General features: G+C 32.4%; 1 long non-coding RNA gene across 1 annotated transcript; it reads left to right on the top strand.

The window, feature by feature from the left end:
• Window positions 1-949: 949 nt before the first annotated feature.
• On the top strand, window positions 950-1,611 carry LOC147026153 (uncharacterized). Its single transcript, XR_015057907.1, has 2 exons — window positions 950-1,158; window positions 1,255-1,611. It is a non-coding gene; the product is annotated as an uncharacterized LOC147026153 (long non-coding RNA).
• The last annotated feature ends 16,387 nt before the right edge of the window (window positions 1,612-17,998 follow it).

The following is a 17,998-nucleotide window of genomic DNA, read 5'->3' as shown; positions in this document are numbered from 1 at the left end:
TGAATTGAACACCTGGGGGTTGAACAGCTCACTCATTGAACCTATAAAGATTTGTTCATTCTCAAATTCCTTCAATAGTTTAATTTTCTTTGCACAATAATCCCCATCTAAAATATTGACAAACAAAACATTTGAATCTTTATATTTTTTAAGATACCCCTTTTGTGCTATTACGAAATGATAAACTTCTCTTAATGCTCTTGTTTGACCACCTCCTGAGCCACAGGTTATTTTTTGTTAAGCCCCGCCCACTTTTGCTAAGCCCCGCCCACCCCCTGTGGATTTTTATAAGCCCCGCCCACTTTTCTTTAAGCCCCGCCCACTTTTGCTAAACCCCGCCCACCTTTCATGAGGTATTTTCTAAGCCACGCCCACTTTTCTTAAGCCCCGCCCACTTTTGTTAAGCCCCGCCCACTTTTCATGAGGTATTTTTCTAAGCCACGCCCACTTTTCCTAAACCCCGCCCACTTTTGCTCAACCCCACCCACTTTTCATGTGGGTTTTCTAAGCCACGCCCACTTTTCATAAGCCCCGCCTACTTTTGTTAAGCCCCGCCCACTCTTACATCATTTCCAGTTCATCTCTGACTCACAAAGAAATCACTAGAAAATTACAGGATGTTATGGTTTTGAAAAATTTCCCAATGAAGGCTTGCCTAGGCTTGCCCAGGGAATTTCCAAAGGAAACCACACCCACTAGTCTTTCCCTATAAAAGCTTCAAGCCCAGGCTCCATTTTAAACATTTGTTTTTGCTGGCAATGGTGTGCTGTGTGCTTGCCTGGAACTCTGTCTTGTATGGAACTAAACCTTCAAGTTGATGAACTGGATTCAAACCTCTTATCCATTGAGGGAAGATTTTTATTTTCCTATTTTCAAACTTTGATTGAAGCATACTCATTTAATAATTAAATAACTTAATTAATACATTATTATTTTCTCTCACAGGAAATTGTGTCTGAAATACGAAATGAAAATACTGCTTTTGCTACAACTTGGGGCGAAATTGTTGGCTTGGTTGAAGACCTTGTGAGCGACCAAGACCTACAGAACGAGCAAGACCTTGAGTGGGATGACTTTGGGGTTCCTTGGAACTCTCTGTCTTGTATGGAACTAAACCTTCAAGTTGATGAACTGGATTCAAACCTCTTATCCATTGAGGTAAGATTTTTATTTTCCTATTTTCAAACTTTGATTGAAGCATACTCATTTAATAATTAAATAACTTAATTAATACATTATTATTTTCTCTCACAGGAAATTGTGTCTGAAATACGAAATGAAAATACTGCTTTTGCTACAACTTGGGGCGAAATTGTTGGCTTGGTTGAAGACCTTGTGAGCGACCAAGACCTACAGAACGAGTTCGTCCTTGATGACTCAACCAAAGAGTTATACCTTGGAGACCAGCAAAATCCTGAAAAAGAGTTTTACAGCAATAGTACTCATTGTGAGTTATCAAGACAATACCCACTGAACAAGTTATACGTTGATGAGCCAGAATACAAGTTTTACCTTGGAGACTCACAAATTTTGAAAAAATCAGTAAATGAGTTCTGCCTTGATGGTTTAAATAACTACCTTGGAGACTCAGGAAAAGGGTTCTGCCAAGATGGTTCTAAATATGGGAACTACCTTGGAGACTCACAAATTTTGAAAAAAATCAGTAAATGAGTTCTGCCTTGATGGTTTAAATAACTACCTTGGAGACTTGGAAAGTTGGGTTTATTTTGAAGACTTGAAATGCTACCACTCTTTGGGATTTAAACCTATCAAGAAAGTTCTTACTCCCTCTTTCTATGTCATCAAACCTGAAAGCCTTAAAAGACAGAATTGGAAGAAGAGAAAAAAAAAAACGTAAAATATATATATATATATATAGGTGGAAATCTCATTTTGAAAAAGACATTGTGTTGGGTGAGGATTGAGTTGGGGTTGAGATTTTGAATGTGAGGGTTGGGGTTGAGATTTTGAACGTGAGGGTTGGGGTTGAGATTTTGAATGTGAGGGTTGGGACACACACACACACACACACACATACACATCAACAAACAAAAGTTAAGCCTTGACTATTCAGTTGAGGATTCTGTGTTTGGGGTTCACAGATCTAAGAACGTCCACCCCTTGACACACATTATATACTGTTATACACCTCGGACTTGTCCCTCTAGTGTCCACAAAGGTGTATTATCTGCTTAGTTTTGTCTTTTGTAATTCCTGTGAATAAAATGAACCTAAAATCTCTTCCCCTTCCAAATCATATATTCTATAAGTCCAAGGAACCGTATCTATTACATCAACAATTTTAAAAAGTTCTTTCGTCCATCGTTCAGTAAAACCCTTTTCAAAATGAGATTTCCACCTATATATTCTTACGATATCACCAACTTTGAACTTAGGTTTTCTGACATTAATCTCTTTTTCATATTTTAATTTTGTAAATGTTTCTGATGGTTTCATATTTGTTGACGTGTGAATCGTGTCATTATACTTATCCACAATATCCTGAATAAAAGATGACCATTGTTGTGAACCGAGTTGTGTGAATTTTTTATATAGTCTCTCTTTTAAGGTACGATTAAAACGTTCAACAACAACTGCCTTCCCTTCATTAAAGGTACTGTATAATGTAATACTGTTATTTTTTAGAAAATTCATAAACGTCTTGTTATAAAACTCTCTACCCTCATCAGTCCACAATTTTTTAGGTTTTCTCTTACTTTTATTAAATATCTGTTGAAAAGCTAACATAAGAGTATTACCTGTTTTGTTTTTAAAGGGACAACCCACGCATATCTACTCCTCAAATCAATAACGGTTAAAGCATACTTGTACCCCTTATCATTATTGAGTTCAATCAAATCAGCAGACCAGATATAATCAACTTCCTTGGAATAAACTTTCCTTCTCTGAAACTTTGTGAATATTGGTTTATGTAATTCATCAGCTAATTGCTCTTCAGTCTTAATGGCATCATTAGAGCCTATAAGTTTTTGAATTTCCAAGTCCAAGTTTCAATTTAGCACTGATCATCTTCTTCACAATGAACCGATCAACTTTTTCTCTCAAGGTTGGATTTTGTATCAGAGACAAATTATACAACATTTCTCTATCGGCTTCATGCTTTTCTTCCAACGTTGTGGTATTCCCATAATCAATATCGTGTCTCATGCACACTTCATCAACTCTATTGATTGGTTTACTCCAGGATTTAGGATTGTCTGCCTCATCTAATCTTTTATCCAAGTTTGTGCCTGGACCACAGAAAGAATACCCTGGTAGATGTAATTCCCCTGGTATTCCAGTAGTTGTAAATTTACTTCCTGATAAAAACTTTTGTATATCTCCTCCTCGTTTGTGTTTGGAGATAAATTGATTTTTTTTGAACCACACACCGAACATATACCTTTTTGGATAACCCTGTTATTTTTACTTTTAATATATGAAATATTTTTAGTATTAGTTTTCTTTTTACATTTGAGACAATAACTCATTTATTTATGTGAAAAATTCCTGCAGAGTGCAAAAACCTTTTTAGTTTCCAACATGCACATTTGAATCTTAATTTTTAAAACATAAAGAATCCTAAGAAATGCCTTCACTCTCTCCTCCATTTATTTAAGAAAAAACTTGAATTAAAATGAATAGCTTGACGATGTCAATAGTCTTGAAGAAAATATTGCAAATAGACTTGTCAATTCTTTGTTTTCCTCCTCGGTGGGTTGAGTTATTTTCTGTAATACCACCAATCTTTTTTGAATCTCACTGGTTTCCATATTTTGATATTTATTTTGTCTCGCTCTTTCCTCCCTCTCTCTCTCTTCTCTCTTTCTCCTTCTCTCTCTTCTCCTTTTCCTCCTTCTCTTTCTTCTCCCTCTCTCTCTCTCTTCTCTCTTTCCTCCCTCTCTCTATTCTCTCTTTCCTCCTTCTCTCTCTTCTCCTTTTCCTCCTTCTCTTTCTTCTCCCTCTCCTCCTTCTCCTTTTCCTCCTCTTCCCTCTCTTCTTCAACTCCTTCCTCATCCCTTACTATCCTTGAATCGTTTACACCCCATAGAATATTATACATATATTCATCAGGATTTCTTGTTATTCCTGTATCCAAAATAATTTTTTTTACAACAGGAAACCAATAAAATTTCTTTTGAATTTCTAAAAGAGCCTTACCTTTTCTTAACTTTATAATTTTTTCATTATTTAACATTCTAATTAAATCTAAAGTTGTCGGTTTATCAACATCAGCATAATGCCAATCTTTTATTGAAAATACCTCATTCTTATGTTGAAGAACATATTTATTAAAATACCGAATACCCTTTTCTTGAAGGTATGCTTGGACACAGAAATGATAATTTTCTTGAAGCCTTCTTGCTGTCATTTATGTATTAGAAATATTTGTTAGAATAATATTATGGCATGAAACACCTCCCCATCTTCCCATAGTTAAATCATTTTGTATTTCCTTACTTATTATATATAATCCTGTTTTTTCTGTTTTCATGAGATAAACAAGGGCAAAACCATTATCATATTTACCCTTATTAAATTCTTTTATTTGTTGTTTACTAATCGTGGCTCCACAAAACTCATTCTCGATACCAAGTGGATAATATTCTTCCTTACGAGACTGATTTAATTGTTCCAGGTCTTCGAGGTTAATTTTAAATGACCAATTATACCCTAAATCATTCATATCATACCCCCATTGTTCTATTCTCATACAAACGATACGCCCTTCTTTATAAAAATTTATTTTAATTCGAACTGTGAATTCTGTATGACCTGGAGATAATATCAACACTTCTGTATCTTTGGAATACACAGCCGTTTTATTTAAGTATATATATTGTGATAAATCGCTTAATCTCACCAAGTCATTCGCGTCAGTCGGGCTTGAATAATTTTTTAATTTATAAGCATTTTTCATGTTAATATTTTTGTTTATATTATATTTATGTCGTTCAGCCTGTGCCTTTGTATAATAATTTGATAAATCAATATCCAGTTCTTGAGATACACCAAAGATAGAACCATCTTTACCAACATAAGTCATTTATATTAGATTAAAAATAATATCATAAAATTTTTTATTTTTGTTGAGTTGAAATAACACATATAGACATAATTGACCACAACACTTGGAATTTAATTCTTGGACTTGAAATGTTTGATAAACACCATTCTGTAAGAATTTTATGACTTCAACAGGTGGTGGAAGACCAAAACTATCAAAATAATATTTGTCTTGACTATTAAAAATACAAACCCAATGAGAACCGTTCCCATCATTATCTTCTAAGTTCATAATAATATTCTTTGTATGTTTCGGCACATTTGTTAATTCATCTCTCATACAAATAACCACATTATGAATTTTTAATTTCTTACAATATTTGGCAAGTTGTAAATTTGATGTTGTATTCTTTCCAAATTCTTTCAACCACTCATCAATGCTCATTTATTTATTAGAAAGATATAATCCATTACCTCTTTTCGTTAATTTTACACCTGCTTGTGCTATAGAAGAAAGCATATCTCCAACTAACAATCTCGCTTTATCAGGCAGACCTTCAAGTTTTTCAGCAAAATCTACAATTACACCAGTTCCACTAATTTGTTTCTCCAACTCTTTGTTATGTCTTTCCAATTCTTTTTGAGCCTGGAGTTGAGCCTTCCTTTCGTTGGCAGTTTTCACCGCTGTTGAAATACCACCCGTCAATGCTCCAACCGCACTTAAACCAGCAAATAAAGGAATTAGAAATGGGAGAAATCCTCCACTCGTCTCTCTTATTGAATATTTTTTCAACATTGGTTTTGTCATTTTAATTTTAAGTGAGCCAGTGTCATTCAAGATTTTAACCTGTTCTCTTGTGAGCAAAACATCAATTCTTACTGCTCCTTTTCTCTGAATTGTATTAACGTTAATCGTACAAGGCTTTTGATTTTGAACACAAGATGATAGTTTATGAAGATTGATTTGATTAACATATACCCCAGTTGGTACTTTGCCACTCATTTATTTAACAAAAAATTATGTGAGACTAATCATCACACCATTATCTGTATTAATCTGCAATTCTGTTTCTTCCAAAAGCAAACAAAATGTATCAACTTCTTCACTCTCTCCTCTTTCAATGTATAGGGAAGTATCCACTCGATTAGACTTTATAGTTTCCTTTTGAGCGCTCAGGTCAAACGCATAGATTGTATACAAACTTTTAAATGCTGTCATATCCAAAATAGGTTCTTTATTTCCATTACTTTCACACACCTTTTGGTAAGACTTGTATGCTTCAGCAAAATCATTTTTTTCCCAATTAATTTCCAATCTATCTCGTGGATAAAATGTTCCATCTAGAGAAACGCGAAGTTGTTTCACCTTAGCATTATCACTCAATGCATTATTCTTATCAGTCGCAGTATCACCATCTGGCTTTTTAAAAATCATCCACAGATATCGTGGCTTTCCTTCCAGAACACCCAAATTCCACGTGTAAGTAGTTTGGTTGAGTTTAACGTGTTGACATCTTCTTTTGAGGTATGATACACTGAGTGGTTTCTTTGAGTTAAGTCTTCGTTTCAACATCTCTTCTGTTTTAAGATTAGGAGTATATTCACTGATATACCAACTCATCTCCTCAATTACAAATTTATTCTGTTCACCAAAAGCACTACCAACACCAAAAAGCAATCTATTTTCATTATCATTCCTTTGTAGTTGAAATCTAATTTTAAGACCATACAGAACTTTATCATAATCACAAAATCCAAATATACCTTTAAGAGGAACTGCCACAGTAAAACTATTTTCTGCTTTTGTATCATCATTATACATTCCTTTCCTTTGAATATTTCCAGGGTCTGTGTTTGTTCCCGTTGACATATCAGGAATAAAACCTTCGACAGACCCCTTTCCCATTCTATCACTGAATGTATAGAGTGTAAATTTCATCATTTCAGATACAGCAGAGACATAATCAACCGCTTCAACTTCTTGTGTTCCAATATACAATCGCACACTATCAAACATTTTCCAGAAGAAATCATTTACAAGTGTAGCGTTTGTGTTATTCCCAGCCTTAGTGAATTTAAATTTACACAACAAGAAACTTTCGGAGAGATTCAAATAGGTTTGTTGATTATTTATTTCAAAACTTTTTGTACCATTTGTATTCCAGTCTGTTCCAGTTATTGCATTTACCTTGAAGTAATCTTCTTTTTTAGTGGAGTTTGAGATAATAATAGTATCATCCAAATCATAGATACTATCAATTGCTTCCATACTTGTATTTATTTAGGAAAAAAGATGTTAAAACTTTTGAAACCCTGATCCAAGTATTTGAATTATTTTCTGTCGTTCTTGTGGGACAACTGAGTTTTACCTTTCTTAATTTCTTTTATTGCTTGTAATTTATGAGATTCCTTCTGAGCATCTTTTATACTCTTTACAGCACCTGCTACATTTCCCACAGCAGAAGCAGTTGAACCAATTAGGTCTTTATGTTTAAGAATAGTTGAACCAATACCCATGAGAGTATCAATTATCCCATCTCCTCTAAATTGATGTCCGACACCCCTTTGTCTCTTAGGTTTATAGTATCCTCTACCAAGATACATACCTTCACCCTTGTAGTACGGGGAAAGGAACATCCCATCCCCTGTAATTATTTTATATTTTCCCAACTCGTGTTTCCTCACAATAACCATCGTATTTATTTATTGGAAAACTTCACGTAGGTGAATTCTGATAGATATAACTTCTCCATTCAAAGAAATCACACGATTATCTTGGTCGGTTATCCTAAAATTTACTCTGTGTATGGTTTTTCCTGACACAGGTAGATAAACCAAATTTTTAGGTTCCATATTGAATTTATAACCAATTGGGGTTGAGTATGTGCTGAATGAAAATATTGTATTTGTTTTTTTTCCATCATTATAAGCACCATCAATCAAATCACAGTGAATTAACACCGAATTTATTCCTGAGGATATTTGAATGACATTATCACTGTAAAACGTCCCATTAGTTTCAATCTTTTTTGAGGAGAAACCCAATAACTCTCTAAATGAATTATCAATTGTGAAATCAACCTTGTAGTTATTTTTAACTTTAATCGTTGATTTTGAAGTATGTTTTTGAATGTTTATAACAATATTTTTTGGTTCATCACCCTGTTCTTTCATAAGACGAGCAATTTCGGAAGATATTTGAGAAATCTCGTATGCTCCCGGTGAGACTGTTATCGTTTTGTATCCACTTCCCGGATTATAACTAAACTTGTCATTTTTCTCGGTTATATTAAATAAGGTATTATAAGTTTCCATGGACAATAAAGATGCCTCATATTCTTTTGTTGTGTCAAGTTGTAGTGGGTATGGGAATGAAGATGTGTGGTCGCTTGTTGTGAAATTAAAACTCAGGATTGTGCTTCTCATCTTATTTAATATGAGATAAAATGTCTTTATATTGAGATTTATTAATTATTTTCATGTTCATCAACTGGTCTAAAATGGCTGATGCTTCATTAAAACAATTGTTATTTCCAGCCTTCTTACTGCCTAACAACAATAACAGTCTATTAACTAATTGCGATGGGTCATTTGGAAGAAAACTAATACCTGAACCAAGGATACTTAAAGCCTGAATAATGTGTTTCTCCTTCTCATTCTTCCTACTTTTACCAGAAAGAATAACCTTATAATTTAGAGTGTTCAGCAAATCAATATATACTCTATCATCATTATTTTCCATATCCAATGGTTTATCAATATACTTTGATTCATCCCTCACAGTTGAACCTTGTCTTCCATCTTTTGTGAGAAGAAACATTAATCTCGGAGTTAGTTTAACAGGCGGTTGAGCAGAACTTAAGAACCTTAATTCATCATTAAATATCAATACCTTTTCTTGAACAAGATGAAATATTGCTGGTTGTTCTGTTGGAATGAGTCCTGCTTTGGTTTTTGAATCCGCTGAATATTCATTGTTTTGAACAGCATTCACAATATAATCAGGGGGTTGATTAATCTCTTCCAGTTGTTGAAATAAACCTTCATCATATTCTAATTCTCCAATATGCTCTAATTCTTCCTCCGTCATTTGACTGAAATCTTTTAACATTTGGAGCTTTCTGGGAGTATATTCTACTGTGGGAACTGTGGAAACATCTTTCATTTTTTCTTGGGAAGTTTTTAAAAGTGGTTAAAAATTTCTCTTGTTTTCTTTCAAATACTTCTTCGCCCGTTAGTTTCTGTCTGCGTTTCTTCTTTATGTCTTCCTGCTGTTTTACAACTTTTGAAACCAACTCTTGATGTTCCTTAAATCTTCTTGCTCTTTCTTTTGTATCCATTTATTTATTGTAAAATATCATTTAATGAATTGTAAAGATTAACAGGGAAATTTTCCTTTTCTTCATCATTCAAGTAGATGTGTTCAAATAAATCCTTTTCTTTAAATATTTCATCAAATTCTTTATTAACATTAATGCGAGTTGTAATTTCTTCTTCACTAATCCTTGCATCTCTGCTTTTCATACGTTTGCGTTGAGTTTCTTCATCAACATCAAAACCGAATGATAAAATCTTCACCCCGCTCAGATATTTAATAATTTGTCTCGTTCCTTCTGGATTAGTTTCTAATATCCCAACACCACCAGATTTTAGTTTCCTTAACTCACTCTTACAATGTGAATATTTTGTTGTACCAAGAGAAACCTCCTCAAATATTTGTCCTTCATTCCTCAATCGCATATGTTCCTCCACTGAAATATAGTGATAATCTTCACCTTTTACTTCTCCAGGTCTTATTGCTCTAGTTGTTGTTGATACAATGCGTATCACGGGTGTTTTTTCAGTAAATTTACAATATTCTCATTTGTACTACACAAGAACCTTGATTTATGAAAGTTTTTTCCAGAAGCAGATTTACCCACAAGATTTATAATAATAGTTGTCATTTATATATGTAATTGTTTATAAAACAAAAAATATATCCCTTAATATCTCATCTTGTTTCACAACAATATATTTATATTTTTCAGTCGTGTGCTTCATGTAATCCTCAAATTTCTTTTTACTACATAATGTAGAACAATTATCTCTCCAAAAATTATTGATATCTATTGAATTTAACTTGAATAAAATAAAAGTATTAGCATTGTTTCTGATGGAACGACGAGGAAGTTGAAAGTACGATTGACTAAGATAAATACAATTACAAGAAGAATGTCTCCCTCTTGTGTAGTAGCTGTCCATTACCGTTTGGTTTCTCTCATTAACACAATCATCAAAGATAACGAGGTTCTTTTTTGATTTATCCAAATCTTGGGGAGACGGTATATCATCCGTATTATCACTAAGAATACAAGTTATAGGATTTGATTTCTTTTTACATCTCTGTGTATCACAAAATAGTTGAATTATATCTTCAATGTTATAATCATTTAGGTTTTTTTGACGTTTAAATAAACCGATTATATCTTCTTTGTGAAGACCAGCATTAAAACCTTGTGAGAGTAGTTGATACTCTGGTTGAAAACTCGACTTTGTGAAAATTATTAAATTATCATAATCTAAAAAGTTGGGAGTGAGGAGCATTTTTAAAAGTAAGCAGGTTTTTCCACATCCACTTGAACCAACTATGAGACATCTTAATGAATTTGGGAGATTTTTATGGTTGTTAAATTTTATCTTATTTTCCCAAATAGGTAAAAAATCATTCATTTATATATTTAGAAAACAAGTTATTTAATTTATTATTGGCTTTTTTAGAAACTCTATATTTTATCCTAAGTTCAGGTTTAATTTCAAGATAATCCATTATTTAATTTATACAATATCTTGTGTTGATATTTCCCTGAAAATTACATCCATGAATAATATATAACAACAATCCTTTGAACATTTCTCTTATACGTTCAGTTTCTTCCCTTGTAAGGAAAGGTGTGTTATCACCCTCATACTTTACATTCATTTCTCTTATCAATCTTGTAAAGTAATTCATTTTTGGTGTAAATCTAAAAGAATTATTTTCCTTTTTATATTTTTTATTATCATTAATTAGAAGATAATCACAGAATATGCATTGTTTATAGGCTTTCGACTCTGTGTTTAATCCCCCTCTTTCACACGCAGGACAATTCTCAAATTTGTCATATGAAGAATCAGGAAAGTCTAGCATATTTATAAAGTAAAACTTTACTTAAACTGAAATTCATCTATACTTTCAGTTGTATATTACCATCGATATCGATATACTTTTTTTCATTATCAGATTCAACGACAACATTTTTTATATTAAAGGTAATTTTAAAATTATCGTTAACTACTATTGAACGAAATGTCATTTCACCTGATATATTAACATCCTTTATTTCATCAGGATTTACATCTTTAGGGTTGTTGAAAAAAATACAAATTTCTCCTTGCATATTACAGATGGTCTTATCTTTTCTTTCTAAAGCTTCATCCAAAAGGTTTTTGTTCTTTGATACCTTTTCTTGTTTCATTGCTTTTTCTAGTTTTGAATATATTACTAGAAGGAGAGGAGAAACTTTTGTTAGAGATACTTTAATTGATGTTCTACCAGGTATACTAAAAGCCCTTCCACTGAAGGAAATTGAAGAACTCATATTATTTACCATAATAGTTTTTATCCAATAGTTGTTATATTTATCTTTGTTCAATTTTACATCCTTGACATATTTCTCAGTATCTTTAACAGATGAAGAGATTGATTGAAACTTGTCTTTTGTGTCTTGAAACATTGTATTTATTAAGTGAAAAAGTTGGAGGATAAAATGTTTTTAAGCACAGATTCACCTATAAATTAAACGAAATTTTCATCAAGAAAATTTTAGTTTAAGCAAAGTTTTATTCTATAAATATGGTGAATACAACGTACTGCGATGTTTGTAATCACGAATATAAACATTATAGAAAACACCTCCGAACCAACAAACACACATTTAATCTATTACATCAAATATCTCCTCTTGAGTTGGAAAGAAAACATTATGATATCTGTTCAAAGGATGTTTTGAAGAGTAGTTATAATAAACATCTTCAATCACAAAAACACAAGAAAAATGAGTTTAAAGTAAAGGGAGACTATTATATTGAAAACACTGATGGGGCATTTAAAGGGCATATAAAATAAGGATTTTTCAATTTGGAGAACCCGGTCCATCATCAATAGCTGAATCAATTGAAATAGTGAAACCCGATGTTGAAAAATTTATTAAAAAGACATTAAAAGAAATGAAAACTTTAAAGTTTTATATGGGAGTGAAAATGAATATGAAAAGACAAGATGAAGAACATACTCCTTATATGAGAACAGGTCTTCATTTTATAATATCATTTCAAGATTTTTTGAATACTGGGGTTTATGAAGAACTATCTAGACAAGAGGAGGATGTTGATAATACAGTGGTAGGAAGTGGATTCAATATTAAAAAAAATCATCTTTTTAGATATACACATTCTAAAATCAAACCCTCTTAAAGCTTCTTCTTATATTGAATTACCAAAAGAAATAAAACTAAAGAAGGCAGTTGTTAATATTAAGAACAATGATAATAAATGTTTTCTCTGGTCTGTTCTTGCTCACTTTCATCCACCAAAATGTAATTCAGAAAGAGTAAAACAATATATGAAATATGAGACTACCTTGGACATTAAAGATTTTAAATTCCCAATGCCACTAACAGATATTCCTAAATTTGAGAAAAAGAATAATCTTTCTATTAATGTATATGGATTAATGGATACAAACAAAGTTCAAATATTAAAAATTTCAAACAACTATAAAAATGAAGAAACACACATTGACCTTTTATATTTTAGTGTTGGAAAGAATTCACATTACACATACATCAATAATTTATCAAGATTAATCTCTTCTCAGGTATTCAGAACAGCAAAAAAAATATATCCTTGTAAGCGATGTCTTAATTCATTTCATACAAAAGAACGATTAGAACAACATTCAAAATATTGTAGTAATCATAAATCAGCTGTAATTACAATGCCTAAACCTGGTGAAAAGATTTCTTTTGAAGATTATAATAAATCTATCATGCACCCATTTGTGATATACGCTGATTTTGAATGTATCCTTAAAAAGATAAATACTGCTTCTCCTAATCCAAAAGAACCATATACAAATAAATATCAAAAACATATTCCTTGTTGTTTCTGTTATTATATCAAATCATCTGTTGGAGAAAAGTATAACAAACTTGAACATTATCGTGGAAAAAATGCTTCACAAGAGTTTGTAAAACGATTAGAAAAGGATTGTATAAGACTCACTAAATTAATGAAAGAAACAAATGAACCGATGAAATTAACCAAAGAAGAAAAATTAGAATTTAGAATGAACAATATCTGTCATATTTGTGAGGGGGAATTAAGGAGTCTAAAGTTAGAGACCATTGTCATCTTACTGGTAAATATAGAGGTCCCGCTCATTCCTGTTGTAATCTTAATTATAAATTACCTTCTTTTATTCCAGTCTTTCTTCACAACAGCGCCAACTATGATACACATCTATTTATAAATGAACTTTCAAAAACACCAGGGAATATTTCTGCCATAACAAACACAAGTCAAAAGTATATTTCATTTTCAAAAATGATATTCACAAAACCTTTAACTCATATTAGGTTTCTAGATTCTTACAAGTTTATGGGAACACCACTAGCCGACCTCGCATCAAATCTAAGCTCCACGGACTCTTTTCCAAATCTTAATTCATTCTTTCCAAAAGAGGAAATTCTCACTAAAGAGGAAATTCAGATTAAAGAGAGAATTCAAAGTAAAGAGGAAACTCTAATTAATGAAGAAATTCTAACTGAAGATGAAATTCTAATTATAAAGAAAATTCGAACAATGAATGAAATTCTAACTAAAGAGGAAATTCAGATTAAAGATGAAATTCTGATTAAAGAAGGAATTCTTAGGAGAGAGGAAATTCAAACAAGGAATGAAATTCAAAGTAAAGAGAAAATTCTTACAAGTAAGGGAATTTATCCTTATGATTATATGGATTCATTTATGAGATTTAAAGAAACACAACTTCCTTCAAAAGAAAGTTTCTATAATAACCTTTATGAAGAAGAGATAAGTGATAAGGAATATAAACACGCACAAGAAATATGGAAAATATTTAAGATAAAGAACCTTGGAGAATATCATGATTTATATCTAAAAACAGATGTTTTATTGTTAGCTGATGTGTTTGAGGCTTTTAGAGCACTCTGTCATAATAAAAATTGTTATGGATTAGATCCTGCCCACTATTTCACAGCTCCTGGTTTAGCTTGGAGTGCAATGTTGAAAATGACAAAACAAGATATAGATTTAATCAGTGATGTTGATATGCTTTTGATGATTGAGAAGTCCAAGAGAGGTGGAATATCACAAGTATGTTCAAAAAGATATGCGAAAGCAAATAATAAATATCTCCCAAATTATGATAGTGAAAAAGATAGTAATTATTTGATGTATTTTGATGCTAATAATTTGTATGGATGGGCAATGTCTCAATCTCTGCCTTATGGTAAATTAGAGTGGGTGGAAGAAAAGGATTATGAAAAGGCTTTGATGAATATTGTTATTTCTTCTCAAGAGGAATTGAATGACGAAGAAGAAGGTTATTATTTTGAAGTTGATTTGAGGTACCCGAGTGTTCTTCATAATAAGCATAAAGACCTTCCTTTTGCATGTGAGAAAGAAACCCCAAAGAAAGAATGGTTCAGTGATTATCATAAAAGTTTTAATATTAAAGGCAAATCAACAGAAAAGTTATTAACAACATTCTATGATAAAGAGGGATATGTTTTACATCAGAGAAGCTTAAAACAGTTTTTGAGAGAAGGATTGAGAGTAGCTAAAATTCATAGAGTTTTAAAATTTAAACAAAGTCCTTGGGTGAAAAAGTATATTCAATTCAATACAGATATGAGAGCAAATACAAAAGTAAAATTTGAAGGGGACTTTTATAAATTAATGAATAATGCTGTATTTGGAAAGACTATGGAAAATGTTAGAAACAGGCAAAACATTAGATTCGCAACATCTTGGAAAGAAGCTTCGAGATTGATAAATAAACCAAGTTTTGAGAGAGAAGAGGTTTTTTCAGAGAACTTTTCTGCAATTCATATGAAAAAGGAAAGTATTGTAATGGATAAACCAATTTATATTGGAACAGCAGTTCTTGATTTATCAAAGATATTGATGTTTGATTATTTGTATAATGACTTAAAGAAAGAGTATGGTGAAAATGTTTCATTGTTGTATATGGACACTGATAGTTTTATCCTAGATATAAAAACTGATGATGTTTATGAAGATATGAAGAAAAATATTGGAGTATATGATACAAGTAATTTCAGCAAGAAGAGTGAGTTATTTTCCAAAAAGAATGAAAAGGTTATTGGTAAGTTTAAGGATGAGTTGGGTGGAAAAGTAATGAGTGAGTTTATTGGATTGAGAGCAAAGGCATATGCTTATAAGTATGGTGAACAGATTGATAAGAGGTTAAAGGGAATAAAGAAATATGTAATAAAGAAATCAATAACTTTTAGAAATTATTATAATTGTTTGATGAATAAGAAAGAAGAATATAGGAAAATGAATACAATAAGAAGTTATAAACATAACATATATAGTGAAGAAGTAAATAAAAAGGCATTAGGAGCCTTTGATGATAAGAGATTTATTTTAGATAATGGAATAGATTGTGTTCCATATGGATATTGTATGATAGAGTAAATAGAATAGATTGTGTTTTAACGATGGGAAGATGGGTTAGGGTTTTTTAAGGGCTACACTTGTGGTTTTTCACAATATATAAATGGTTAAACCAAGTATTAATCAAACTAAAGAGTGGAGAAAATCTCAGTCTTGGTATATAAATGGAAAACATAATGAATGTGAAAAATATCAAATAAGTCTTATTGAAAAAATAACTAAAACAAAGGTAAATAAAACAAATAAGCGAATCAATTTAAAAACTAGTAAGTTAGAGGATGTAAAGAAAAAAATGAATATCCTTGAATGGACTGAAAACTTTGATGGTTATCAATTGAACAATGAAAAAACAATTTACTATAATCTCAAAATGATATGTAGCTCAGGAGGTGGCCAGATGAGAGCATTAAGAGAAGTTTATCATTTCGTAATGGCACAAAAGGGGTATCTTAAAAAATATAAAGATTCAAATGTTTTGTTTGTCAATATTTTAGATGGGGATTATTGTGCAAAGAAAATTAAACTATTGAAGGAATTTGAGAATGAACAAATCTTTATAGGTTCAATGAGTGAGCTGTTCAACCCCCAGGTGTTCAATTCAATGAGGTTCAACCTCCAGGTTAAAAGGGGAGACAAATAAATATACCTTGGGATAAAAAGGGGGTTTATTTTTTTCGGGAAAAAAAAATAGGAATCGCTGAAAATCCCCCATTCATTTACATGGGGAAAAGTGAGCCAGAATCAGTATTCTTACCCTACTGTTGTGGTATTACCATAATCAATATCATGCCTCATGCACACTTCATCAACCCTATTGATAGGTTTGCTCCACGGTTTAGGATTGTCAGCCTCATCTAATCTTTTATTCAAGTTTGTTCTTGGACCACAGAAAGAATACCCTGGTAGATGTAATTTCCCTGGTATTCCAGTAGTTGTAAATTTACTTCCTGAAAAAAACTTTTGTATATCTCCCCCACGTTTGTGTTTGGCGATAAATTTACTCTTTTTAGAGCCACATGTAACTTTTTGTACAACTCTGTCACTTTTACTTTTAAAATATGAGATTTTTTTTAGTTTAAGTTTTCTTTTTCCATTTTAGACAATAACTCATTTATTTATGAGAAAAATTCCTACAGAGTGCAAAAACCTTTTTAGTTTCCAACATGCACATTTGAATCTTAATTTTTAAAACATAAAGAATCCTCAGAAATGTCTTCACTCTCTCCTCCATTTATTTAAGAAAAAAATATAAAACCAATTAAAGTCAATCACACCAAAGAAAACGATGTTAATAGTCTTGACGCAAATATTTCTAATGTACTTGTCAATTCTTTGTTTTCCTCCTCGGTGCATTGAGATTTATTTTCTATAATACCCCCAATCTTTTTCTAATCTCACTGGTTTCCATATTTTTATGTTTATTTATTCTCTCTTTCCTCCCTCTCCCTCTCCTCCTTCTCTCTTCTCCCTTACCTCCTTCTCTCTCTTCTCCCTTGCCTCCTTCTCTCTCTCTCTCTCTTCTCCCTTGCCTCCCTCTCTTCTCTTCTCCCTTGCCTCCTCTCTCTTCTCCCTTGATCCTTCTCTCTCTTCTCCCTTGCCTCCTTCTCTCTCTTCTCCCTCTCCTCCTTCTCTCGCTTCTCCCTCTCTCTTTCTTCTCCTTCTTTGTCTCAGTTTCTTCAACTCCTTCCTCGTCCCTTACTATCGTTGAATCACTTTCACCCCATAGAATATCATACATATATTCATCAGGATTTCTTGTTTTTCCTGTATCCAAAAGAATGTTTTTTACAACAGGAAACCAATAAAATTTCTTCTGAATTTCTAAAAGATAAATAAAGGAAAAGACGAAGCGAAACGGGAAAACAGTTCAACATGAAGCACATTTATTTCGCGATGAACGGAAAGCACACATATACAATTACACCAAAAGCAAATGTAAAAGAAGAAGAAACACGATAATACACAAAAAGCAAATGCCACAATGCAGATCTAACCGACTACCGAGCAGACGGCAACACTTATACAGTTTTACTTCACAGACGGCGCCAACAACACATACACTCAAAGTAAAAGAAAAGGACCACCCTCAAGGATGAGGGGGGTAGGCGGGCCTGGGGCCGAGACCGCGTCGGGCCTACCCGTCTGGTGATGAGCCGCAAAATGGCGCTGGCGCCCCGACTCCGCGGGCCTCGCGGACAGTGTCTGGTAGGGGGTCGGAACGGGGCCCCCTTCTCGCACTATCTCA

This window comes from Eptatretus burgeri, chromosome 5 (genome assembly GCF_056783735.1).
Source record: "Eptatretus burgeri isolate ZD-2024b chromosome 5, Ebu_testis_v1, whole genome shotgun sequence".
In the NCBI taxonomy this organism is placed as follows: domain Eukaryota; kingdom Metazoa; phylum Chordata; class Myxini; order Myxiniformes; family Myxinidae; genus Eptatretus; species Eptatretus burgeri.
The sequence above is the reverse complement of the archived record's forward strand: the minus strand, read 5'-3'. Positions and strand labels throughout refer to the sequence as shown.